The 27,302-nt window shown below is 44.1% G+C and overlaps 1 protein-coding gene and 1 long non-coding RNA gene across 10 annotated transcripts in view; one reads left to right on the forward strand and one right to left on the reverse strand.

Annotated features, from left to right (window-relative positions):
- Window positions 1-1,135: 1,135 nt before the first annotated feature.
- Window positions 1,136-3,020, reverse strand: LOC138844943 (uncharacterized). The gene is made up of 2 exons (XR_011381428.2): window positions 2,621-3,020; window positions 1,136-2,284 (listed from the first exon to the last, which is right to left on the reverse strand). It is a non-coding gene; the product is annotated as an uncharacterized LOC138844943 (long non-coding RNA).
- The window catches only part of ZNF462 (zinc finger protein 462), a 148,799-nt gene continuing 123,675 nt past the window's right edge, over window positions 2,179-27,302 (forward strand). For 6 of the 9 annotated variants that reach the window (XM_051855976.3, XM_051855982.3, XM_051855990.3 and 3 more), the window contains exon 1: window positions 5,355-5,492. The gene's annotated coding sequence lies outside the window, so the exon portion shown is untranslated. Of the gene's footprint in view, window positions 2,279-5,354; window positions 5,493-6,059; window positions 6,219-27,302 lie in introns of those variants that run through there. The other 3 variants (XM_070055244.2, XM_089319191.1, XM_051855978.3) reach the window with 2 other exon arrangements.

Genomic DNA, 27,302 nt, shown 5'->3' on the forward strand with positions numbered 1-27,302 from the left:
GTAGATTCAGCGGTTGATTGATACTACACATGTCTCATATTATAGTAACTAGTTTGATAGAACTGTAAATTTAACATCTACCTGTGGGAGAAAGAATTCCTTTTGAATTTTAGAACACCACTGTTGAAACATATTCTTTTGTATCCAAAAGCATCTATACAAAGATTCATAGAGCAAGTTTAATAAGTTATTGGGATTTCTCTTCCTTTGAGAGCTGTTCAGAATCATGAATGGTTCACCTTTGTTTTCTCTAAGTTCCTTCTTCCTAAGCGTGGACAGTAGACAATCAGTTTTGTTTGTTTGTATACAGTTTTATGAAAATACGCTGAGTTTTCTGTATGAGGTCAGAAAGAAGGTGTACTACTGACTTCACCTTCTTGATATTTGCAGAGTCTACAGTCATCCAATTTGAAGTTTTCAGAAAAACTTTCGAAGACTGAGCAATTTCTAGTAAGGGCAAAGATCTCAAGAATTCAGGGTAAATAATCCATTAAAAATCACAAACTCAGATAGTAAAAAAGACGTATTGAAGTGCACAGAAAAGAGACTTTTTAGATAGGCAGGGAAATGCCACCACGTTCAGGGGTGTGTAACAATATGGTAAATGTTTAAGGATGGAGTTAAGACTTCTGAAAAAGTCATGCTAGATAGATCTTTGTTTTGCTAACATCATCAGCTTGAACAGTTTTCCAGCTAGAATTTACAAGACGGACAATCAACTGGAATTTCTTTGAGAGGGGTTATTGCAGTCAGGAAGCCAGCAAGTTTTTTTGCTTTTTTACTTTATAGAACACAAGAACTGTGATAGTGACATGAGAATCTCCATACATGCTTCCTTCTGTTGAACTTTCGCCTTTTTAATGCAGCCTCCTAACCATCTCTTAGTCCCTCCTGCAGGTGTAGTAGAAATCCCCATCTTTCCCATAAATATTTTTCTTTGAGAGACCTGGGTTGCCTTCCATCTTTAACGTTTTAATAACCAAAATGATTTATGGACTATCTGTGTCCTGCAAGAGTTGGGCAAGTAAGTGGATCATATTTGCATGGGTCACTCTGATGATAGGATGCCAGTGTTTCTTGAACTAAAGTCGCAAGATTTATTATTCTATTAATACTCATCAAGTCACTCTTCTGATGAGCTATAATTTCTCTTTATGAGAAGTCTGTGTGCCAGCCACCAGGATAACAGAGAAGAAAGTCCAGATTCCAGCATATTCATATTTCCTGAAACATTAATAGTATTGAAATCCCACATGACACTGGGTGATACTGACAGAGGGTACAGTAACTAAAGGTTTCTTTCAAGGAGTCACCATGCCCCCACCAGAGTTCTCACCTATCCTTGGCTATGTACAACACCCAAGCTTTTCCACTTGAACTATAAAATGTAAACGTTGACCCTAAAGTAGAAGATAACCCACCTAGGAGGCTTGCATTATCTTTGTGAATATTCTTAGGGAATGAAGTAGCAGGAGGTGTGAACTTTCTCCTGTTTGTCTAAATGGTCCGCTAATGGGAAGGGATAATTGCAGTTACTTAAGTGCCAAGTTTATTAAGGTTTTCACTACATCCTTTAGCCACAGAGCTTTCTCCAGTGACCCAGCTTCTATTTAGTAATTTCAGTGTCCCCATCGTTTGAAAAACTGCCCCAAATAAAAACACACAACAGTCCCAAGTAAAAAACCCACTCCTCTTACAGTTAATTTCTTTCAATTATTTTTGCTGGATAGTTACTGCACTTGTGAATTTTAAAAAGAAATATATATGTATATAAGTGTATATGTATATGTGTATATATATATATATAGTGTGTGTGTGTGTGTGTGTGTGTGTGTGTGTTTGGCAGCACTAACTGAAATTTCAGCCTTCTCACATTCAAAATGCAGGGTTATGCAAGAGTTCTGCAATAGTTTGCTTCACAGCTTTGGGAAGTGAATTCGCTGCTAAGCCAGAAGACCGGGGATGTCTTCTAAAAGACCATCTTGCAGTGCCCTAATTTGGGGATGAAAACTTAGCCAGTGTACCTTTCTTCCCAAGGCACCCACACCCGAAGCCCGAAAGCCACCAGCTCTCCATCAGTCTCTGGATCTCCTCGTTGTCTTTGTCCCTTCCAGACGTGGAGCCTTGGAGAGGAGGTTTGGTTTCCAAGGATTGGAGCGTTTGAAGGGCGGGGCCATCTCCAAGTCCATCTCCCCTTTTTGTCCTCTCCTCCTGGGACGGGAGGGTGGAGCCAGGTCCCCCCGCGGCCGGTTCGGGAGCTCTATCTCGGTCGCTCGAGGTGAGTCTGCAAGGGCGGCAAGCCCGGGTCGTGGTAGCGCAGGTTAATTTCTCGAGTTCACCGCAGTCGGCCGGCCAGCCGCCTCCCGGGTCTTTGCCAAGTGGGTTTACGAGGTCTGGGGCGTGCTGGGGCGCGCTCCCGTGACCGCGGAAGGCTCCTCCCCGGGGCTCGTTCCCCGACTGCGGGAAGCCCTTGGGCGCCCCAGGAGCCTGGGAAACCCCAGGTTTCCTGTGACCTGGTCGCTCGTCCCCGCTGCCCGCCGCCCGCTTCCCTACGCGCACCCGGGGGAAGGGGTGGCCCCCATCTTAGCACTTCCCCGACCCGAGCCAACCCCGGAGGTACCTTCACGTCGATGAGGATTTTATCGCCGCGGTCCAGGGAGCTTTCAACCTGAAAGAACGATTGTGATGTTCCCGGTGCAGGGTTTGACAGAAAAAAAAAAGTCAGCTTTTTATTAAAGACAAAAGAGGTAAATTAGCAGCCGGGACCCTGCAGGGACGGCGGAGCCCTGGCGCGCTTCCTCCGGTGGCCACGAGGAATTGACGGGGCGCGGCGGGCGCGCTCGGACGCCCCCGGGGTCCGGTGGGGAGGAGCTCGGGGCAGAAGGACTTCCCCGGCTCCCTCGGGGCACCTGGCAGGGGGAGTCCTCCCACTTGCGCACAAAGCCGGGTCCGCCGAGCCGGGAGCAGCCTCGGCGTCCTCCTGGCTCCTCTTTCTCCGTGCTCTCGGCTTTCTTTGGCTCGCCTTTCCCCTCTCGCCTGCGTCCTCCTCGCTCCGCCGGGGCTCTCCTCGCCGACTTTGCCCCGTCCCTCCCGCGCCCCCTCCTTTCTTCTCCACCGCACGCGTAGAGTGTCATTTATTTATTTATTTATCACCCCCGCCATCAACACCCTTTTAGGGCTCGGGAGCTTTTTCAATGTGAGTGGGAGGAGAGAAGGGCAGGAAGTGTTGACTGGGAAGCGGGTGAGATCGTGCCTCCGGGGGGTGAGAGATTTCTGCCCTGGAATATACAATCAGGGAAATCTTGGGAAACGAGCTTTTAGATCTGCTTAGGAAGCCGGCCCCGCTCTCCGCTGGGAACCAACTCCGCGCGCGTCTCCTCCAGCCCCTTCATTGTACGGATTTATGGGTTTATCTGGCCGGATTGTTGTTTGGGGGGAGGGGAGGGGCGCGTAGGAAAGCCGACGATCTTGCCCAGGACCCTCAACACCGGCGCCTTCACCGGATGCGCGCTCCTCAATGCAAAGGAATCCAGCAACATCCCCCAATTCAGACGCGGACAAAAGAAACTTTAATTAAGGTCTCTGCCCCGCGCGCTGCGCGTTTCTCTCTCCCGAGGCGGTGGATGTCCAACTCGAGGATCTGGGAAATAGAAATGGTGCAACCAGCCCATGCCCTTGAACTTCAATCGCTCCTGACTTGCTGCCTTGATTTTTTTTTCTTTTGATACTGTCGTTTCCCCCCCTCTCCCCCACCTTCCCCGCCCTGTCAAATTAAAGCCTTAGGAGATGTGTGACCAGGTGGAGGTGGGTGGGTGGACACGCCTTTGCCACACACACACACACACACACACACACAAATAGTTCCGAACGATTTGAGGAAAATTACACTAAATAAAAATTCCAGGTGTGAAAGCTTCGTCTGGGCTCTCTTGTCTTCAGCACCCTGACACCTTATCATTAAGAGCGCTGATTGTGACTACGCGAGCCTTTTAGATGTTCAGCCAGAAAGTGCAAACGACGCGGGGCTGGAGGGTGTAAAGTTATTTAAGTAGCCTTTTTTTTTTTTTCCTTTTTGGTGCGCCGTCAAAACATTTCACAAGTTAGGAAAAGAAAGTGGTGGTTCCGAGCCTCGGAATGATCGTGCCCCCCCCCACCCCACCCCCCCGCTTCATATCAGAAAAGAAATAAAACGCACAATGAACCTTTATTTCGGGGGAGAAGACTTCAAAATACGTGCCAGTCATGGACAATTTGAGCTTCACTGGAGATCCTCACACCGCAAGCTGAGAAGGAATTAAGCCGCCCCACGTGGTTGATCTGGGCTTAGACTTGAAACCTCCACTTCCCCATGTATGTTCTTGGCAGAGGTTGGCCTCTTAGATGGATGCCTGTGAGGGACCCTCGGGGGCCGGGGCTTGGCGCCCGGGGCAGGGCTGACGGGGCGAGCGCTATGCGCCGCGGGGCAGGCTCCTCACTGGGGGCTTCCTCGGCGGGCCGGGGCTGCGGGGCGCCTCCGGGACGCGAGCGCGCACGCCTCGGCCGGGCGGCCGCGCTCCTCGCACCGCCTTCTCCGCAGGTTTTTATTCATCTCATCTCTCTCTTCCCCTTCTCCTCCTCCTCCTCTGCCTCCTTCTCCTCCTCTTCCTCCTCCTCCTCCTCCACCTCCTCCACCACCACCACCACCTCCTCCTCCTCCTCCTCCTCCTCCTCCACCGCCGCCGCCGCCGCCGCCGCCACCTCCTCCTCTTGCATCTCACTGGCCTGGCTCTGTGTTGCTCTGAGTGACAAAGACAATGTCCCAGCCTTAACTTTGCAACCACCTTGCCTCCTTCTGGGGTTCGGCGGGGGGGAGGGGGGACAGCAGCCGCAGCCTCAGCATCTCTTCCAGCTTCTCCTCGCTCTTCTGCAGCTCTTGGAGAATTCTTCGCTCGCTCTCCTTTTTTCTCCCTCAGCCCTATCCTCATTTCTTTCTTTCCCCTTTTCCCCCCTCTTCCTCTGCCGCACGTTGTTGTTATTAGCAAGGCTTCGCGCACCCCCTGGTGCTCCGGCGTTTTGTGTGGCAGGAGAAGATTGTCTTCCTTCTCTCTTTCTGTCTTGCTTTCTCTCTCCCTGTGGTTGCTCATTATTCAGAGAGAGACACAGAGGGAGGGAGAGCGAGCGAGCGAGCGAGCGCGCGAGGGAGAGGGAGGAGAGGAGAGAAGAGGAGAGCGAGGGGAGAGAGAGAGAGAGTGAGAGGGAGAGGGAGGGAGGGCGAGAGGGAGAGGGAGAGGGACGGATATCTCAGGTCATCTGCAGCTGCAGCGAGTCTGAGGAGCCGAGGAAGGCAGGGAAGATGGCGATCCTCCATTGCTGAGACCCGGCAGAAGCACATGAGACTCCCAAACAACTTCCACAACAATAACCCGAGCAGGAAGAGGAGAAAGAGAAAGAGGATAAGGAGGCGGTGGGGCTGGAGAACGCGAAGCACCTTCCGGCGCCGGGACGCTTCTTCTGTAAGTTACTGCAATTAAGCAGCACCTCGGGGTGGTCCGGGTGCCCCGGGGAGGAGAGCGCCGGGTGGTGGAGGCACCGGCGCGCTCATTCATTCGGCCGAGGAGGGTTGGAGGCGCGGGGCGGAGAGGAAGTCCCCTGCATGGACTGGCTGTTGGGAGAGAAGAAGCCGGAGAGGAGGAGGAGGAGGAGGAGGAGGAGGAGTGGGGGAGGAGGGAGAGCAGGAGGGGGAGGAGGAAGAGGAGGAGGAGAAGCGAGGGAGGAAGAGGAGGAGGAGGAAGAGGAGGAGGAGGAGGAGAAGGTGGTGGTGCTGGTAGTGGCAGTGGAGGTGGCTGTGCTTTTCCTGCTGGCTGCTCCTTCGGCGGAGGGGCGGGGGGGGGGCGGGAGCGCAGCGCTGGGGCTTAATTAATTTCGTGTAGTTCTATGAAGAGAGGAGAAAATGAAAGATGAGTGAGAAGAGAGCTGGAGGCTCCGGACGGATGCTCCGAGTGTGGGGACAGGAGTAGGGGCAGAGCGGAGGCGGAGGGCGGGAGGCAGGAGACCTGAGCCGGGCGCCGGCGGGAGCGAGCGAGGGTCAGGGGAGCGAGCGCTCCGAGCGGGCGGCCCCGACCTGAGCGGGTTGACCTCTTTCTTTCTCTGTCCCTCTCCTTCCTTTCCCCCCCCCCTCTGTCTGCCTGTCCCCCGCCCGATGGCAAAGCCCAGCGGATTGGCACCCCCCTCTTCCTCAGGTATTTGCCTCCTCTCTCTCTCTCTCTCTCTCTCTCTCTCTCTCTCTCTCTCCGAAGTTGGGATGCGGGGTCGGGATGTGGCGGGGGGTGGCCGCCGCCGCCGCCGCCGCCGCCGCCGCCGCCGCCGCTGCCGCCGGTGCAGGCGGTGAGGAGCGAGGCGAGGAGCCGGGGGCGCGGGCCGGGCAGAGGGGCGCAGGTTCAGGAGCAGCTGAGGAGCTGTCTCCAGGCTGGGGCTACAGAAGCGTCTGGTGGAGGAGGACAACGGTTTCTGGAGAGGAGAAGCCATTACACACGCTGGGCTGTGCTCTGAGGAGGGGAGAAAGGGAGGCAGGGGCCTTGAGGGGGGGGCGGCTCACTCCTGGTGCGGTTCCCAGGGGTCTGCCCGGCTTCCAGGCGCGAGGGGAAGCCGCAGCCGCCCCCCATTGGAGCAGCCCCTCTCCTTTCCCTTTCTTTATCTCTCTGTCCTCCATTTGCAAGCTGTCTGCTTTGGTTCCAGTCCAGACTCCACAAACACAAAGCTCCTTCTCACGTTCATTCTCCAGGCTGCTCACCATTCCTGAAGGAACCCTCATTTTCTTTTCATTGTGGCTCCTGACCCACAGCCTGCCCGGAGTTCCTTTTATATTCCTCCTCAACCCTCTCCCCCCTCCACCCCTAGAAAAAAGGAAGGAAGAGAAAAGAAAAAAAGTTTCATTTTTTTTTTTTAAGCACGCGTCTGGGATGGGGAAAGACCAACCAGTTGGGGCTTTCTCCCAGGGCTCCCGGGGGCTGTGTCTGCATGTGTGTGTTGGCTGTTTGGTTTGCTTTGGTTTTGTTTCTGGAGGTTGCTTGCAGGGGTTTGGAGGAAGTGACTAGTTGGGTTGAGAGCTGAGAACTGAGTCAGGTAAGCCGTGTCATGTGGTAACTCCACCAGAAAATGGAGGAGAGCGGGTTTCCAGGAGACAAAGCTGAGATGAGAAGTGTTTATAAAATTATGATGTCTCCATTTTGAAGCTCTGTTGGTGATGGCTGGAGGAGGAGGCTTGCCTGCCTCTGCCTCCTCGCTGTCCAGGGGGAAGCCTTGAGGTGGACCCTCACTGTCTGTTCATTATGCAAGGGCTGGTGAGGGTTCCTCAGGCTTCTCTCCACCCAAGGAGCGCTTTCACAAGTTGAGGCCGTGGTTTCCCTTTTAAAGTAAACTTTTGGAATTTTTTTCTCCTTTTGAGTGGACCTGAAGGGTTTTGACTTCCTTCAGGAAAGGCAATGCAAAAACCTGGAATGCTTCTCCTGAGGTTTCCACACAACTTTAAGCTGCGCCAGGTCTCCTGAAACTCACCAAGAAATGTGATTTCTTCCTTAAGAAGATGGTGGTGGCCCTGAGCTGAGATTTCTTCTTTTTTTTTTTCCCCCTGAGTTCTGGGGCTTGATTATCATCATGTGGGCATGCTTTGCAAGACTTTCTGACCTGGTTTGGGTTGATTTCTGCAAAAACCCAAACAACAACTCCCCCCCCCCCCAATCCTGCAAGATCTCAGAGGGAACTCTCACACTGGCTGAGTGACGCACCAGCTTCTCCAGGTTCTGTGTTTCTCTTCAGGCTGATCCATCTGTATGCTAGGCCTTCTTGGAGTTCCTTTGTTTCCCTTTCCTACTGCTGTTCCACTCCCCCCCCCCCCATCCCCCTGTGTTCTCAAGTACTGTAAGTCTTCAGGAATATCAGTGTGCCTTCTTAACAATGTCACTATGGAAACACACTTTGAAAATCTTATGTCACTTGACGAAACCTCTGTCCAGGTGTCTTCACCTTTTAATTGGAAGGAATCTATTAATCTTGTAGGAAGACATTTTGTGAGCATGGTTTGCAAAAAGGACCCAGTCCTACCCCAATCCACACACAGTGATAGATTGAAGCTCATGACAGATTTGTTCTAGGGAATTATGTAACTGAACCAAGTAAAGAACTGAATCTTGAAAGGCTTCAGGAATTTCTAAAAGCCAACCATGAAGATGTTGCTTTTCCATTAGGGAAGGTAGCCATCTTGAGGATGAGGGAAGATCTTGGATGAATTTCAGATGGACTCTTGAAGATAGGTGAGGAGGGTTCCATAGTGGAATGAAAACTTGGAGGAGATTCAAAACGAATTAATGTATTCTCAGGAGGCTAATTGGACCTGACTTTCCACTAAAGAGAAACATAGGAAGGTACCAGCTTCAACAGAAATAAGGGACACATTGGTGAGCGACTCATATCAGCTTTTTTTCCTGCTTTGCTTTCTCATTATGTATCAGATTGTGTGTGTGTGTGTGTGTGTGTAAAGTTCCTTATGTCTACAATATTCTTATGCATATTGAAGTGGTTTTGGATTCCAGATGTAATTATATTCTGTTGAGTAGCTGGTAGCAGTGTCACTCAGCAAATGCACAATGCTGCATATGACAACATCACATTTTTCAAACCAAACTGTTGTGTCATTAATTGAGGGTTATTGTTCTTCTGAGGGGTGTGAAAGGAGAGGGGAAATGCATGGTTCTTTAGCTGATAATTGTCCATGGCCAATGAAGTAAAACCCTGTTTGTACAGATGAAGATGTGTGGTTTTCAGTTGATGAGTATTCTCATTTAAAAATTCTTCTGTTCAGATCCCTGCTCTTTTGTTAAAACCTAGGTCCTTCCAAGAGCACTTTAAAAAAAATCTTACTTGGAATCACTCATACCTTTCATTATTCATTTTTGAATGCTATCCTTTGATAACATTACTTTGCTGCTTAAGTGGAATGTCCTCAATGTTATATTTAAAATTGCTAATGCAGGTATGGATGCTACATGTTCAAACTTGGAAGCTCAAATGCAATAGATAAAGAGAGTTATTTGAGAAAGTAATTACCAGATAATTTTGTGTCTAATTAACCATACATGTTTATGTAAACAAATACATTCTATGTTGATCCTGAAGCAAACTTTCCTGATATCTTTTTTTGATTGTTGTTGATGGCTGGGCAACTGATTAATTGATTTATTTAGTAGCATGGAGTGGGAGGGGATTTGAAAAACTGGTTGCCAGTCCAGCAGTTTGACTCACCACAGTTTGCACTTTGCAAGCAAATGTTTTGGTTTCTTAGTAGACAGTCTTAGAGTTAAGCTTTTCTGGAAGAGAAAGAATTTAGGGATGTAAGTGGCATTTGGAGTTTGAGAGTATGTTCTGACTGGTTCCCTAAGAGACACATCCTCCATCAACATGGGAATCGCCGTAACATCCAAAGAGGTCTACACATCCAAAATGGTCTACACATTTGAGTTGAGTTGAAGATTTTGGATAAACACCAAGAGAGATCTAGAGTGTGTCAAATTGAGCATTCTCATTTAATAGAGAAGCTCAGCATTCCTTTCTGGTTTTGAGACATCCAGTTCATGGGGTTTAATATACAAATTTTTTGCCGCAGCTCTAGTGTATCACAAAGAGAAATTCTGGAGAAATATTTGTGAGCTATGATGTACACTACCATAAAAATAAAATTCTTGTTGCATCTTCATATTCTGTATTATTTCTCCTATAGGACTTATGTCAACTTAATTCAATGGTGTCACCCCCATCCCTTCCCCTTCAGCTGGAGATGTCTTTTAGAGAAAAAGAAGACTCTATTCTTCCTAAGGAGTCTTCAGAATGACAGTAGGAGGAAAGACAGGAATGGTCAAGTTGCCTTGGGAAAGAACCTTGTTTTCTCTGGGGTGGAGTTTAATAGGGTCTAATCTGTCTTGAATTATTCTTTAATGTTGAAATTTCTTGGTTAAAGTAGCCTTACTTATCTTGTGGTATATGTGCTTTTCACACTTTCAGTTCACTGCTTCATGGAACAGAGACCCAACAAAGCCTTTGTTTGTTTTGAATGTTCTAAGTTGATGATTGCAGGGAAGAGATGTTATTTGATAATGCCACAGGTATAAACTAGGGAACACACAAGTGTATGATGGTTGGTATATGGAAACTAAAGACGTTTAAAAGAAGTTGGGGGAAAATATTTGCAGGGTCTGTCTCTAAAATCTGCTGAACTAGAAGACAAAAATCAACTTGTGTGTGTGTGTGTGTTTGTGAAAGCAAGTACCTTGTGAGTTTCACATACTTGTGAAGTTGATGGCTTTGAGAGAAGCATTAGCTGGGTGTTGGTGACCTATTAATTGATTATGAGAAAACAGAGGGGAGAGTGGATAATGCTAGGGGAAAATTCCTCTCCTTGTGTGATATGCCAAGACATCTGGCAGATGTTATGTTGGGCCCTAAGGAATGGACAGTTTAATTTTAGCCCCAGTAAGGAAATGGGAAGTTCTAAGCTCTTTTAATAGCACAAGTCTTAGTTTGGGGAAGGTTGCTTAAAAAAATAAGAAAGAAAGGAAAAGAGACATTTAGTATAATATGAAAAAATTCTAGTCAACAAGGAACATAAGCTTAGATTTTGGGGTGACAGTCCAAAATAGTATTTTCTAAGTAGAAATTAGGATAAAAATCATTTGAAAATGATATTGTATATATCTGGACACTATAAATGAGGAGTATTAGATAGTTACTATTTATCAGGCAGAACTTCCAATTTAGAAGCTAGCTTTGTTTTAAATGCCTTCCAGAGATAGTAGACTTCACATATCCTCCTTCCACCCGCATTTTACTGAAGAGGAAACTGGCACAAGGACGTGAAGAGACTTGCACAAGGTCAGAAAGTTCAGTTGTAACAAAGCCAGGCCTAGAACTCAGGTTGGCTGAGTCCAGCACAGTGCCCTTTCCACTACCCCAACTGCGTATGATTGTCACTGGTTGTGAAACAGCCGCTCTCCTCTCCAGGGCCCCGGGCTCTGAAGCACTCTGGAATCACACACTCATGGGACAGGAGTATGAGTTTTTGTTGGTTCTGTTGAACATGTTGGGAGCCCAGGGCAGAGCATGGTTTCATTCATGGATCCGTAGCCTGAGTTGGTTCCTGTGACTTTCAGTCAAGCTCTAGTTACTGGGTTTGGAGCTGTGCTTTTCATTTTTCTTGCTCTCTTCTCATTCCATCGTCCAGGGCTTGGGAGTCCTTTTCAAATGCCCTTCTTTAGAAGTTTGTCTGGGACTATTGCAACTCACAAAAGTGCCCACAATTGGACTCAGAGGATCTATTTTGCAATGCAGTACAGATTTAAATTGGCTTCTTTCAGAGATGCCATTTTGTAATACTGATGAATGGCTGAGAGGGTGAAATCCAGTCTAAAACAATTACTGGTGATTTTCCAGTGTTCCATACTCATTCAAAACCATGCCCTTCATGTATCTTCTTGGAGCTCATTTCTCCCTTACAGACCAATGGCTAATTATATATATATATATATATATATATATACACACACACACACACACACACACGTACAATGACTTTTAACAACAGAGCAATTTAACCATGAGCAATGGGGCAGGGGACAGCATACTATAGGAAAGGTGAAATAGATTTCCATTCCTGTGTCCTCTTGGAGAAGCAAAAATAATTTTGCAAAGAAGAGAGTGATGTTTGGAAGTTTCCACATTTTCTCAGCTCCTTCCAAATGAATGCATGAATGCATAAATTCTTCATCCAGGAGACAGTCTGGAGAAGGTAGTGTTGGATGTGGACTTCTGGCAGAAAGACAGTTAACGCTGTAAACAGTCGAACCTCAGTGTGGCACTCCTCCAAATGAGTTGACTGTCGAAAATAAAATGTTCCAGAAGAACTGGGAGAACAGGAAAGAAGTTAAAACAGCATGGTTTGCATGCCAGTACTGAAGGAAGGAAAAAAAAAAAAAAAAAAAAGCAAGGGGTTGAGGGGGGGCACTGGAGAGAAGATAATCCAAAATTGAACTGTCTCCTGGATTTATAAGACCCAGGAGAAGAAGTTTCCAATGTGGGAAAATTGACTTTTGTGAGTTTAGATTGTATTTGCAGTTTCATAGGAAACTCTTTTGAATTTTTTGTCCTGTTGAACTTTGCTTCTGGAGAACTGCACGGACTGATAAATGGGAAGTCCATTGGAAACGATTTGAATTTGCATTTTTCTGCTTGGAAAAGCTGCCCAACAATTTATCTTCTTTCCAAGACCTCCTGTCCTCAACCATTGAAATACATGTAAGAGTTTTGAAGTCTTCACTTGTGTGGCTCCAATACAAAGTTGTTTTGTTTTCGGGGCTTAGAATGGTGTGATGTGAGAGGGGTACTAGTATTGTCACCTACAAATGCACTGTCTTTTGGTGAGCAGATTACTTGGTGTCTTCAAAGCATTCTTGCCTAATTCCTAGCTGGAGACGTTTCTTCTTGAGTTATTCTTGGAGGGAAGGTTTCTTTTTGTGCCAGGTCATGGGTATTTTGGTATTGATTTCCTTGCTTTCATGTGTTTGTTTGCTTATTTAGTTCACTGAATGTTGCTTCTGGATATTATAAAATACTTGTGCTGTGCCTGTCCACATCTTCCCTCTGACTTCATTCGAAGGGTAGAACCTGCTCCTCGGGGTGAAGGATGGTTGATGGATACTTATTTGTTCAGAAAATAAATACTTGAAGATGGGGATTGCATAATTCAGAAATTATGTAGACTTTTAACAAAGACTTTTAACAAAGGAAAGTTGGGGAAAATTCTACCAAGCATCCATGGGTCCTGATTAAAATGTTTGAGGATCACTTAGTAGGAAATGAAGCATTTGCCCACGGTGAGTAAGAAAAGACTTACCTTTGGATTCGGATTGGGCTGAGCACTAATGGAGCTGGAGGCCCAGGCAGGACAACTGTGTCAGAAGTAATTAAGCCCAGGATTTGTGGAGAGGCTTATCCGCCACAGAGCCCAGCTGGGAAGACCAAACGGGCTCCCTAAGCCCTTGTCTGGCCAGTTGAACCAGAACACCAGCTAAGGCCTTCAAATTTTGGAATTCTTCTTTTCTCTGTAAAGATTTAAGAAGGTAAAGCCATTATTCTTCAGTTTTGTTCTTGTCAGCTGAGGGCCTCTCTCTCTCTCTCTCTCTCTCTCTCTCTCTCGCTGAGAAATGCCAGAAGCAGGGGGATAGGAGCTGATTTCCTCTGAGGGGACATTCTCCCTGCTCACACTGCAAATGCACCTATAACATTGCACTTATTACTCAGAAAATAATTGTGCAGTGGCACAATGTGGGATACTTGAAAGATGTTTGCCGCACAAAGGTTCCAATCCTCACCTGCAGATTAAGAAATGGGTTTCTAAACCACCTCATTTCTATTGCTAATGAAAAGCTTTGGAAGGCACCTGTGAATTAGAGCTCCAGCTGCTATCATGGTAGGGGAAGTTAGGCCTTGAAAGGATATATGGATTAGCCCATCAGAAAAGCAAACAGTAGCATCAGCACAAGTAGAAAATAGACAGGGTTGTTAAGCTAACAGAAAAGTAGGCTAAAGCATTGCTGTAATTATATGGTGGAAATTTGTTGGGAAGGAAAGACTGCTTGGACAGAAGAAGGAAAAGAAGAGAGGCCAAGGAGTAACTGACAAGTCAAAATAAAAGAGATCTGTCCACTGGGAAGAGCCTACAGGAAGGAGCTTTCAAGAAAACAATAAAGCAAATAGAAAAAGACCTTGAAATCTGGTACCTATTGCATGTGAAATACAAAGATCAGGGCTTAGACCTACATTCTTTGGTCAGTTTCTGTTGGAAAAAAAATAGAAGTGGGCTTGGAAAATAACTTCTGGGTCACAAATACAGTTTTTCTGATACAGTACAGGTGGAAAGTTAAGGGTGCTAGTTAGTAGGCCTAGGATTTTCCTGGAGAATGAACAAAGTAGAGAATAGAGCACAAAAGAAAATAGCTACATTATTACTGGGTAGAAAAATGGGATCATTCTCTCTAAAGCTATCCATACAGTTTTTCCACCCACATGCTGGATATTAGAAGAAATGAAGAAAAAGACATGCTCATTTCAGAGGGGGAAAGGAATAGACAACGAGTTGTCCTACCTGGGGTCTAATTTGTGATTGAGTCATTTTCTTGTGCCAACCATCACAGGCTGATCTGTCAATCCATTCTCTGCATTTTAAAATCCAAAATAAGGCTGTTGTGGTCCAGAATGTTTAACTGTGCTAATCCTAATTACATCATCCCTCTGTGTTATGACCAATTAGTCAGCAGTTGAGTACCAATCATTCAATCCAGATTGTCATGAATCTGATCTAGGGCTCTTTTATTTAGGGGTAAAATTTGAACTCTGGGTTATAGACTAAAGATGGCCAATGATAAATGACAGCTAGAGATCATGTAAAGATTTCAGTGTAACAGATACTTATCGCCCAGAGTCTTGTCTTGTCAGTGTTTTTGATCTTAAATAGTCTTCTCTGAAGACAGTTAATTAGTATTTAATAATAATTACTGGGAAGAGGATCTGTGTGGAAGAGACCATTTTTCCATTTGAATGTCAGAGTTCAACTGCAGCATCTTCTCCCCTATCTTCTGTCAATGGAATATCATCTGTCTTGATACTGAAGAAGAACAATAAAGAATAAATATGATTGCTTCATCCAAAAATTCTGCTAACTCCTCTACAAAGTGGAATATCCCGTAGACCTTCAGAGAAATATTATTTCCCCTCTTGAATGGGTTCATAGTTAATATTAATACTCAGAAGCCTTTGTTTAATATTTAGTATGAACTGGAGACTGTTCATGTTGTAGAAAAAAACCTAGGTTTAGGGAAGCAATTTACCCAATTTCCTACAAAGTAGTGGAATCAGAATTCACAAGAGTGGGGACCGCCTTCAGAGCCCTGGCTCTCAGCTGGTGGGACCTGGCCTTGGTTATTACTTAGTATGCTAATAGCTTATGTTCCTGATGGTTTATCTCTCCCAATTGCTTCTGCCAGGAGTATATCCTTGGTGTTCTGGAAGGAAATCAGCATAATGGAGAATTAATTGTAATATATTGGTTGATTTGAGAGCTATAATATATTATAATAGCTTGATGAAGTGTGTGTAACTGAAGAGTACCCCTTTTTTGTTCTTCTGAGTTACAGAGGAAATGATGGGGGAAAAAAAAATCAAGAGACTAAGGTGGAGGGAGGTAGAGTAAAAATATTCTCAAACTGTACCAAACTCAGTAGTGTAAAGTACTTACACACAAGGATTTTTGAAAAGAGACCTTACCTTTTAGGGTAATAATGACATGCCATGTGAAATTTTTTCTTTCTTTCTTTCTTTCTTTCTTTCTTTCTCTCTTTCTTTCTCTCTTTCTTTCTTTCTTTCTTTTTTTTTTTTTTTTTTTGAAGTAGAAAAGGTGTTTTACCTTTTTCTTTCCTAGGACTTCCTAAGTTTCAGTATTCTAGATATGGCTCTGGTTACTGTAATCCCAAGACATGTTTTCAAAAGCTACACAGACATTTGAAAATTAGTTTCACTACCAAATGGTCATTTTTTGGAAAATGGTGCAGATTTTCTTAGAAGTCTGGGTGCTAAGACTCCTTATCCCCTTTGGAGATCACCATGTGCTTTGTTTAGATCACGGAGGCTTCATGAATGTTTTGGGGTATATTTGTCTCTTCCTGAAATAATTCAGCACAACAAGGAAGCTACTGTTGGTGGATGACCGAAAATGCCCTTAACAGAGTAACACGCTGTACTGAGAGAGACAGGGCAGGTCCAAATATCCCTTAGATAGCTAGGACTGTAGCTTTTCTGTAAGACAAGTAGTTGGTCACTGAATGCTGTGGACTCTCCAGCCCCCAAGCTACAAGTGGTGGTTTTGTAAAATCTCAGCTTGGGTGCAGATCCATACAGTTGATGTCTGGTCCCCAGACAGACCCACAACCACGACTACTATAGGAGGATACACATGTATTCTGTCTATAAGGTGTGCTAGAGAAGGCAGCAGAGTCATCCTCTTTCACCTCTTATCCATCTCATCTCTACTAAACTTATTAAAACATTGCTTCTTGAGATAAAGAACTTCAATGGGAGAAAGGCTCAGAAAAAGTAACTTTATAGTTGAAGAGAGTAGAATTGAACTCTACGAAAGCATGTGGATCTGTGTGCAGGATTTCTAATTTACAGAAGTAAAGACTTTATTTATAGCTCCAGTTAGTAGTGCCTAACCTTCTCAAAGGAGCAGGTGCTTGGGCCCTCATCCCCTGTCCCAGTCCACTCTGAGTTCCAGCTCCCTACTGATGCACACCCCGGGAGGCAGTGGTGATGACTCAAGTGGTTGGGCTTCTACCATCCACATGGGGGGAGACTGGATGGAGTTCCCAGCTTCAGCCTAGCCCAACCCTGGCTGTTGGCAGCTTTTGGAGAGGGAACCAGCTGATGGGTGCACTCTCTCTCTCTCTCTCTCTCTCTCTGTGTCTTTCTACCTCTCAAATAAAATAAATAAATAAGTAACTTAAAATAATTCCTTAGGCCAGCCTGTCGTAAAGACCAGTCCTTGTATCTTCAATCTACCTCTTAAATCTTTGATGATAAACCTCCCCAGGGTTACCCTCAGGAACTATTGTGCAGAAAGTGAGGTGAATTAGGGATATATATATACATATATATATATATATTTATGGCTAATAATTTCATGACAATCAGGAATGAGATGCTGAGTTTGAGAACCCACTCAACTTGAGAGGCCCTCTAGGAGAGGGAGCCTTGGAGCATGTTGCAAGGAGGTAAGGTCAAGTTTTTGTATGCAGTCCAGGCACAGGAATCATCCATTATCTAGAAAAGAGAAGAAAGTCACATTTTCAGAGATAGATTCCATGGTATTGTTAAAGAGGTCTGTCGTGTAGATGGCGTAAAGTAATAGGTATTTAAGAAAGCAGGATTGTTATCATTTCATTTGAGCGGAAGTTCTCATTCATTCCATCTTCCCTCGTGGCTTTGCTTCCAAGTAGCAACTGTGGGGTGCTTGGGAGTGAAGAGGTCTTGAGAAACAGATGTGAACTGTCCCGTGGTTGACTCAGTGTTCAGGAGCACCTCGTCCATTCTTTTCCTGACCATTGGCTGTAGCTTGTTAATAATGAGTGAACATCACCCATAGGTCCTGAAATTAGCAAGTGTTAAATGTTATGTGATTATTAGGGGAAAACAAGATAATCGAGTCAGTGGGCTTAATTAGGTTGTGATTGCCCAATTGCTGCTCCATGGTAATTATATTCATAACCCCATTTCTAGACGTCAAATACAATTATCAAAATTGACCCCATCACAGGTAAGTGCGAATGATCTTATCTGAAGCAGCTTCTGCATGGTGAATATCTGCTGTTCCCTCTTCCCCTCCTGCCACCTGCCCAAGATCTTTTCCCTGCCTTAATTGAAAGGTCAGTGACCATATAGCTTTGCTTGTGACCATGCCTGTATTGTATAGCTTATATTGGTGTCCATAGAAAAAAGATCCTTAAATGTTGAGGAATTAAATATGCTTACAAAGTATTTTAATAAGCCACCAGATTGGAATCTTGGAGGCATAAAAATCCAAAATTGACTAGCTTGTTTTTTCCCTAGCCCAAGAAACCTATTCAGTTGATTTAATGTGATTTCCTTTGAGTAGCTCTTTTGTCTTTATAAGGCACAATCTTAAAATGAAAGAGAGACAGACCTCTGTGTTTAGGATAATGCCTCATCAACATGGTCATTAAGGTCTGAAGAAATGTACAATGAGAACTTTTAACCATGTTACCCCTTCTGTTCTCCCAAACTTAGGAGGTTTGCTGCCAGTGTTGTCTAGTATAAAAAGAACATGCCATTGCTAGAGAAATTGTTTACTATTTATCTCTCAAATGAAAGTGCTGATTTCTAGGAAATACAAACAGTCCGTATCAGAAGTGTGCATGTCAGTGTGACACAATGAATCATTAGGCCAGACTGTCTTTGGCAGCCTTCCCTTTGGACATGTAATTATATGGAAAAATAATTCACTTAAAAATTTGTACACTGTGGGTAAACTTCAGTACAGATGATAGGTCTGAAGAATATCTAGGATCCTCAGTTGTCAGATGTGCTGCTTTACCCAAATGAAGTGACTTCAGAAAGTTTATGGAAATTGGAATTAAAATAATGGTATTTTTGAAGCTTGTGTGTGTGTGTGTGTGTTTAGGAAGGAGGGGATGAAAAAAGATTCTCTGGGTGCTTAACTTCTTGAGGAAACATCAGGAGAGGCATTTCTACTGAGCAGTCATCTCTACACCTGGGTCCATTAAGGAAGTAGAGGGTGATGGGTGGAGCCTCCTGTTTGGGGCTACATAAGTGCAGTTTGAAATTCAACTCTGTCCCTTCCTGGCTGTGTGACCCTTACTAAGTCACTTAACTTCTCTGTCCCTATGATATCCTACCCAATGAAATAGGAATGATAATAATATGACTCTCTGGAACTGATATAAGGATTAAAAAATATTATGTATCTAAGGGTCTCATTTCCGAATGGATACTCAAAGTGATAGTTTCTTCCTTTCTCATGGTTAGAGAAGTTGAGTTTGAAATTTTCTTTCAAGGTTTTGCATATTCATCTACGGCCAGTCTATTGGTTATTTTTTCCTTAGTCCTAAACTCAGTTTTTTTACTCTCGCTGGTTTAATTGTGTGCTGTGTGTGCCTTTACTGATGGATGCTGTTGGCCACTCACAGGTAGACACTGCTCCCTTGGGAGTGCTGGTCTGTTTGATTGGGGACTCAGTGGCGCCCCTTATCTCGGTGTGCATTTAATAGGAATTTGTAAGGCACCTGAGAATGATGGCAGTTCCTCTCGAAAAGTGCATTTACATGGTAACAGCACCCATCTAGCCCAACTTGGTTGAGCTAGTTCCTGAGGTTCTATAGGAGAACAATTTTTAATCTTTAATCTGAGCTCTTTGGAAGGAAGATGTTTTTATAGTTCCTAGTATTTGGTATCATTCTGGCATAAATGATTCATCTGAGAAAACCATATCACTATACTGTTTTATATAAATGTTGGATGCCTCATTATTGCTTTATTTGTATAGATATCTCCGAGCAAGATTGAAGACTCTACTGGAGTCTTTGCTTAGAAATGCTTTGGTTTTCTCTGCGCAAATGTTTATTTTAAAAGCCTGTGTCCACTTGGTCTTACTAATGTACTGTAATATCAGATGCTTTGAAATCTCAGGGGTAAGGAGGCTAATTATAGAGTGTCTGAAGGGTAGATGATATTTCAAAATGCGGAAAATGTGGAGTGGTGTTGGTAGAACCTAACAGAAACTCACCTTGTTGGCTCTGGCCAAAGAACATTCATTGGTGGCTTCGTTGGTGGCAGTGTGGTGGTGGTGGAGATGTTGGTGGCGAGGATGAAGAACCTGTTAGTGGTTCTTTGGTAAAACTGTGATTTTTCACCTTTAAAATCAAATTGCCCATGAAGGTTCTTTTAATTGTTATTTATTTACACTTTGGAAATTTCTAGAGAGGCAAAGATATCAATGGGTTTTTCTTTTTAAATTATAAAAAACTTCATGGTTGCCTCTTTCAAATTGTGCTCAATTTTTATTTGAGGAGAGAAAAAGTGACCGTGTGTTTATTTACTAATGTTCAAATCACATGATTCTCATGAAAGAGAGACTTCTGGTTTCAAAGGGCAATCCTTGAAACCGAAGGAGTGATGTAGCCATGATTATAGTAGTAGTTACGTCATCCACAGTGCCCTCCGTCTGTTAAGAAATGTGGAATGACACTTAGGTAACCGGTGTACTAAGGAATGCCACCTTCTCCTGTATTCAATTCTTTACATGTCCTAGTAACCTCACCTGCCTGTGACCAAAGAGTAGCAGAAACGCCATGGGCTTTGGAGAAAGACCTACATCCACACCCCTGCCTCCTCCCACTCCTTAGTTCTGTGAATTTGGGTCAAGCTCCAAATTGTTCCTGGTCTTGTTTCTTGGCTTCAGAATGGAATCCTTCTCTGGTAAAGACTACTAGGCATAATATATGTAAAACACCCAACACCTGCCAGGTGCCCAATAAATGGCTACCTCTTGCAGTTCATTTGCAATGAACCCCAGTGGCTGGGGTGCAAATGGCTTGCTCCCTGCCATTCTTCTGACGCCTGCCTAGTTTTACATGCCTACTTAGCAGTTGTGGGATGATGACAGAGTTGCAAAGAATTTAGTGTCTTCATTATAATAAGAGGTGTTTTATGGAAGCTGTTATATTTAAGAAACATGTACTCTTCATCCACTCAGTCATGAAACATTCATTGAGCACCTTTTGAGTACCTAGCTTGCCTGCAACATGCCTAAGTGGTCAAACTCTGGGGATATGGGATCTTTCTATCAGAGTATGTTAGACCCCTTTTCTTGGTAATTGTGGTGATTGTGATGGAGATAGGTGTCCTCTGTCATATTAAAATAGCCTGGAGCCAGGGAATGGTGACCCAGGGCTTAGGCTGTGGGTAGTTGATTCCTTGTTTAGATGCTTTCACTTCCGCCTGTTTGTGTGAATTTATTTACAGTATAATTTGCTAACCATGTACTCAGTGCTGCTGTGGTTCCTAATCTGGCAGACCATTTAAATATTTACTCCAAAATATCTTGTTCTCTGTTGGTGTGAAGTTGAGTTTCCAGTTATTTTTAGGTCATTTTCATCTTAGCAACCCTGCTGGAGATGAACCAGACACGCTGCTGTAAACTGTCCCCACATTTGGATAGAATTTAATAAAGTAAAGTTTAATGGTTTGGTCCCAAGAGGCAAACAGACCATCTGGTTAGCAGAAGGTTAGGTCAAGTATTGCATGGCTGCTGAGAGGGCCACACACCAGCCCAACGCACTGGTAATGTGTCCAGTTGCTGAATGCATTAAGCATTGAAATGGTGCTTTTCAGGTCTGCCGAGCCAGCAGTTCTGTTACCACCGCTGTGACGCAGGAGATAATTCAGCTGGGCAAGCGGCAGCATGGGGGTGGATCTACAGTACAGGATGTGTAATGTCAACATGAAGGATTGGAGCTGGCAGAAAACAGGGAAGCAGTCATTTCATGCCAGTGCAGGAAGCCTGGAGAGACGCTTCCCACCCCCCCACCCCCACCCCCTTGCTTCTAGTCCTCTTCTGGAGCTTCCCCATTATGTGTTAAATGATTACCTTGTGCATGGTCCATGGCAGAACTTCAGCTGATTTTCTGCCTCTTTTGGAACCTGTCAGCACAAACAGAGTAAACCACATTCCCCACGCATGTAGGGCGGGCAAAGGGAAGAGTCTGCTGCACAGACTGGGAGGAGGAGAAAGGGCTTCATTAGGCAGGAGCATCTTTGTGCTTGAGATGGAATCCCATTGTGTGTCCCTTTGTGCTCAGATTTGAGACTGGCCATCCATTCAAAGGCTGCAATCATCTCGGAACACTACGCTGCAGCTGTAGGTCTGTAGAAGGCTGCAGAATGTTCCCAGTGATTCTGCAGAAGCTTAGCAATTACATAATTGCTATGTAACTAGAGAGAGCCATCGGAATTGTCTACTTCTCCTGCAAGGGAAGCTTCTGCAGTTTGAAGGGTGGATTGTTTTCCCTTGTTAAACCTGAAAGCTGATGAGCAAGTTCATCGAGCTACCAGGCTGAAACCGGGTCCTCTCCCTACCAAGAGGAAGAAATTCACAAGTGTGCTTAGCTGGACATTCAGTGGGCTTCACAGCTGTGCTAAAGGCAGAGCGGGAACAACTCAACGGACTCTTGGAATACTGGGTCTTTTGATCCGTTGAGCATGATATTTGACTCATTTCTGATAACTGAGAGTAGGTTCTGGATGCATTCAAAGCCTGAGATTTCCAGAGCTCCCGTAAGGATAGGATCCGTGGAGTCGTCCGATATCATTGAAATTGAGCCCTCTCAATTTCTGCAGCCTGCCCGGGAAGATTATCATAGCCTCTCTTCAAGAAAATACTTGCCTCAGATGCAAGTCCCTGGAAGCCTCACAAAGCCTGGCTATCATCAGACGTTCCTAAATCTTCTGGAATCTTCTCGGCACCTCACCAGCCCAGGGAGTGGAGCAGACTGGACAGTCTGTGTGGTGTGAGGACCTCACAGAGCAGGAATGAATTCCTTCTTTCAGCCACCTCACCACTTGTTTTCCATCACTGAGAAAACTTTGAGGTGGAGTTGGTTAAATGTAGGTGCGAGAACCAGTGAGAAGTCCAGGCCCCATTTCATCCGATGTAAAACAGTCATCTAAAATTAGCCACATCTCTAACCCAAGTGTGGACTTTGTGTTTGTTTATGTTAAGTAGCTCTAAATCTCAGCAATCCTGCCTTTCTGGTGTTGGTTTGTGGAGCTGTGAGAATAGAAAGAGTGGTTGTCGAAGTACTTCTTCATTAATGGTATAAGTTGGGCCTTTGATAGCTGTGATATTCTTCTATATTTCTCTAATTAATTGCGTTTGTACTCGGGATAAGGAAAAAATAAAGTCTTTTGGTTCCTTTGTGAATGAAAAAGGACTGCTCAGTAGGCAATGTGAGGACCTAGACTTCCAAGATGGGTTGGGTCCAGAGATTCCTAGACCTTTAACCTTTAGCCCTTAGCTTTACTCCTTCCCTCCTGGGTTTAATTCTGAGGTTGAAGGATGCAAATAGTTTCTTGAAGAGTTTTGATTGCGATGAAATCTCAAGGAGAGCCTGTCTTAACACTGAGCTTTTATTTTGTAGCAGTCTGGAGGGGGTTTGGGATCACCCATGGTGACCCTTTCCTGCGTCATTCCAGGCAGGCCTTGGCATGCTCCAGCCGATGAGTAAGGACAGCAATTGGCAGGAGGACCACTGAGTTCATCTTGCTTCTTATCTTGGGAACTGGCTTGACCTTGTTCTATCATCAGTGTTTGGGCACTCTGAGAAACACTAGACCATCTTCCAAGGGTCCAGGAGATTATATTAGGAGCAACATGCACTCATATGAACAGGAGGAACCCTTGACTATGGCACAGAGACCACATGTAAGGGAACTTTTCTCTCAGCATTGGCACACCTGTGAAGACCTTGGCAGTGAAGACTGTGGTGTGCAGTGGAAAGATCGTATACCTCAGGGATGATGAGTAGCTGGGTGACCTTGAATGAATGATTCCATTTCTGAGTCCTAGTTTGATTAGCTAATATAAATAGTATACTTTGTAAAGTTCATGTGGGAAATAAATGAGATCATGAATATAAATCTTTGATACCCAGCTTGATAAATAGGGGGCATATAAAAAACACAAATTCTCTTTCCTCTTGTCCTTAAGTTCTGAAAAACACTGATTGGCAGAAGACTGTTGGACAGTGACTATCTGATTAGGAGTTAAAATGCAATGGAATTTCTAATGAAATCCCTGTTAGGGGGCTCCTTGAAGCTTGTCCTGGTGGGATTGATAAACACTTATGTTCTTGGCTTTTGGGGCTGAACAGTGTCTTTTATTATATGTTGCCTTTTAAGAGCCAGTATGTCTCCTGTATGAAACATGACTCCAAAATCTGGTCAGGGAAAAGAAAAGTACCTTAACTTCAGTTTGCACTATCTTGAATATTCTATAATAGTTTATTTATTAAATTCCTTAGATGAGGTTCTAGTTTTTTTGTTTTGACTATTGCTACACAATCACTTCTTAAAGATAAAACCTGATCTTTTCCAAGAACAGCACAGATGTGAGAGATATTTGGTTATGCTTAATTCCAAAGACTTAATAATTTTAGTGTGTCTCATTTGCAAGTCTCTTTCTTTGACCTCTCGCCTAGTGTGCCATTCCCTATTTTGGTGCTCAATGAAGCCTTTGTTGACTGTTTTCAGGGGAAAAGATCTTAGTTAACGTTTTGCAAAATAAACACCCAAGGCCAGCCACTGGTTTGTTTCATGATCAGTTACAACAGCAGACTGGACTAGAAGCTACAGAAAGGCAGGCTGAGTCTGCTTTGTCTACCCTGGTGTCAACTGGTGTCTTGCATGGTTCCCAAAACAGGATATAATATAAACAGGCAAAAGGGTTTGTATTGAGTCAGTAAGCCAATCCTCAAATTTTTAAAAAAGATTTATTTATTGATTTAGGAAATCAGGTTACAGAGAGAGAGAGAGTGAGAGAGGGGAGAGAAAGAGAAAGAGAGATTGAGAGAGAGAGAGAGAGAGAGAAAGAGAGAAAGAGATTTTCTATCTTCTGGTTCATTATACAGATGACCGTAATGACCAGGGCTGGGCCAGGCTGAAGCCAGGAGCCAGGAGCTTCTTCTAGGTCTCCCACATGGGTGGTGGGGGCCCAAGCACTTGGGTCATCTCCAGCTGCTTTTCCTAGGCCATTAACAGAACTAGATTGGAAGTGGAGAAGCCATGACATGAACCTGTAGCCATTTGGCATGCCTGTGTTGCAGGTGGCAGTTTTACCCACTGTGCCACAATGCCTTCCCCCAATACCAACATTTCTCTAAAAGGTCAGGTCATTCCTAAATATCTGTTCACTAAATATACATAGATTTCTGAAACAAAACAGTGTCTATTAGTTTTTTCTGAACAGTGACTACTACAAATAATCATAGACATACAGCATTAAATGTTAGGAAATGAGGGTTTGACCAATGCAAAGATGAGAGTTAATGTAAATTCTTAATCAAGGGAATGTAAATTCTTAATCAAGGGAAACTGCCCAACTCTGCAATCCGTATTAAATAGATTTGGGAAGTAAGAATGTCTAGATAGTTATCTACATTAAGGAAGTTAAGGAGGAGTGGATGTTTAACCTAGTCATTAGGACACCCACATCCCACATCATAGTGCCTAGCTTTGATGGCTGGTTCTGGCTTATGACTCCAGTTTCCAATCACTACAGACCCTAGGAGGCAGCAGTGATGGATCAAGAAGTTGGATTGCTGCCATCCATGTGGGAGACATGGATTGAGTTCCCAGCTCCTAGTTTCAGCCTTGTCTCAGCACCGGCTGTTGCAAGCATTTGGAGAGTGAACCAGCAGAGGAGAATTCTGTCTGTCTCTCTTTCTACATCTTAGGTAAAAATTAAAGAAAGAAAAAAAAATCAAGAAGAGTTTTGGTTGTTAGTAATTTTGAAAGACACTCATTTGAGGATGATAATTTATAAGTATAATCCTAGATGATTCTTAAGTGAATTGTTAAAGTTTCATTTTGTAGGACTGAGTCTGAAACATTGGAGAGGGGAGATTCAAACTCAGAGTACTCAATGATTCAAGGCCATTGGTTCTGGAAGAAACTCAATTTGTAGTTTTATGTGAAAAAAAAGGATAAATTTTCCAAGACTATTTGACCTATTAAATCCAAATAGATTGTGGTATGTATTCCATAGGGTTAATTGGTGGTATATAGAGAAAAATGTTATGGAAAGAAAAGATAGGAAGCAATATTTCTTGTAAGTTTAACAAGGTTGGGAGAATGAAACAATGGAACCAGGATAATAGTCATTGTCTTTGAAGATAGTCAAGTAGATTCAGAAAACATGCTTCTTCACCTTTGACTTTTGTTCTTGAACATTTCAATAGGATGATTTAGAGCGTTGAAAGTCTAGTATGTGCAGGAGCCTTCTAGGTATTAGGTGACCTTGCAGCATTAAAGAAACCCATGGATCCTGTTAGTTCCAACCTCACTGAAGGACATATTCTGAAGAGCCAGCTCATTAAGCAAGCTTTTGAAGGGTGTGCGCTGCAGAGCAGTTTCCTGTTATTTGGTTAATGGTTGACCTAGTTCTATTGCCATATGCTTCCTGGAACGCATTCTAATATAAAGTATGTGTTAAAGCAAGACTAGGATAATAGCAGGAAAGTCAAAACCCCTCTGAAGCAGAGACCGTATTAATGCTGGCCCAGTGAAGACAGAATAGTGTATGGATGGAAAATGAAAAGACTTTTCTCTTCATGATTCTGTTTGCTAATTCTGACTTGAATCCTCAAGTTTCAATCCTTGTTCATTTTACAGAGTTGCATTTTCCCCGAGTACCTTGCATATAAGGCCTGCATCATTAATTCATTTATTGTGCATGCTAGGCCAACTTTGGTGTTGAAGTAACTTGAGTAAAATCATTACTGCAAAGAAAGGTTAGATTTGGCTAGTGGCAACTGATTTGGTTTTGTCTTATTATATTCATATCGTATACAAGGGATGTATATCGTAGAGTCCAGAGCTAAGACCGAGACTCCTTGATGTATTTATCGTTTTACCTGGAATCAGCAGCCACGGCTTGTTCATTTGGATGGATGGGGAGCCCACACAAGTCATAGGGACTGGTAAGCAAACTTTGCACCAGACACACAGTGTTTGTTTTAGCAGCTTCAGAATGTGAGGAATCTGTGGGTCTAGTCCTGCTAATTGCTGAATATTTGGGTGGTAGTGGAGGAAGCTGTTCTGCTCTCTTCAATGCTCCTAAAGAAAATGTTTGAGGAACCACAGTGTGTGTGTGTATAATGGGGGAAGGGTGGACAGCTCCTTTTAAAGGGCTTTTTGAAAAATCACCTGAAGATTGCAGTATGGATCAGTGATTTCTAAACCAAGTGGATCTTCAGGATTATTCTGAGTACTGAAAAATGAAAAGAGATTTATTAAAAATAGAATTTTAGATTCAACCACAGGAGCAGGATTCATTAGGACTCAGGGTGGAGCCTAGCGTGTGTATTCTTAGAAGCCAGGTTGCAGCCACTGGCCCTGGGAATGCAGCATCATTAAGCAAGGGAGGAAGAAGCAGCCAATGTGTCTGAGTGGTTTACATGCAGGGGGTAGGAAAAGGAAAAGAGTTGCTGTCAGAAGTTGATATTTGTAGCTGCTAATAATTTGAACTGTGGAGGAGGTTTTCGTCTTTTCTTCCCCAGGATTTTAGTACCTTCAGGGCACCTTGAGGGTACTGTATACTGAGTGATTTAGGTTTGGGAAATGTCATCTCACTGGCAGGCTACTTACTATGCTCCACCACCAGCACCATCCTTCTCTGCCCAACGTCTCCCTCCCACCATGAAGAAAATGTCAGCAGAATATCCGTCATTCATCAATTATATTGGATACACTTTTTTTCTCATTAATACATTGGACAGAAACAAAGGGAAGTTATATTCTGTTGATTTCTATATACAAAGAATGGCTGCTGATCCACTCAAGTAAATTTTGTTTTGTTTTTCTACTAACAATAAGGAGATCTACTCATTGACCAATGACTTGCTCCACATGGGTTC

The sequence above is a fragment of the Oryctolagus cuniculus genome, chromosome 1 (genome assembly GCF_051225735.1).
Source record: "Oryctolagus cuniculus isolate XC-2025 breed Fujian yellow rabbit chromosome 1, ASM5122573v1, whole genome shotgun sequence".
Classification (NCBI taxonomy): domain Eukaryota; kingdom Metazoa; phylum Chordata; class Mammalia; order Lagomorpha; family Leporidae; genus Oryctolagus; species Oryctolagus cuniculus.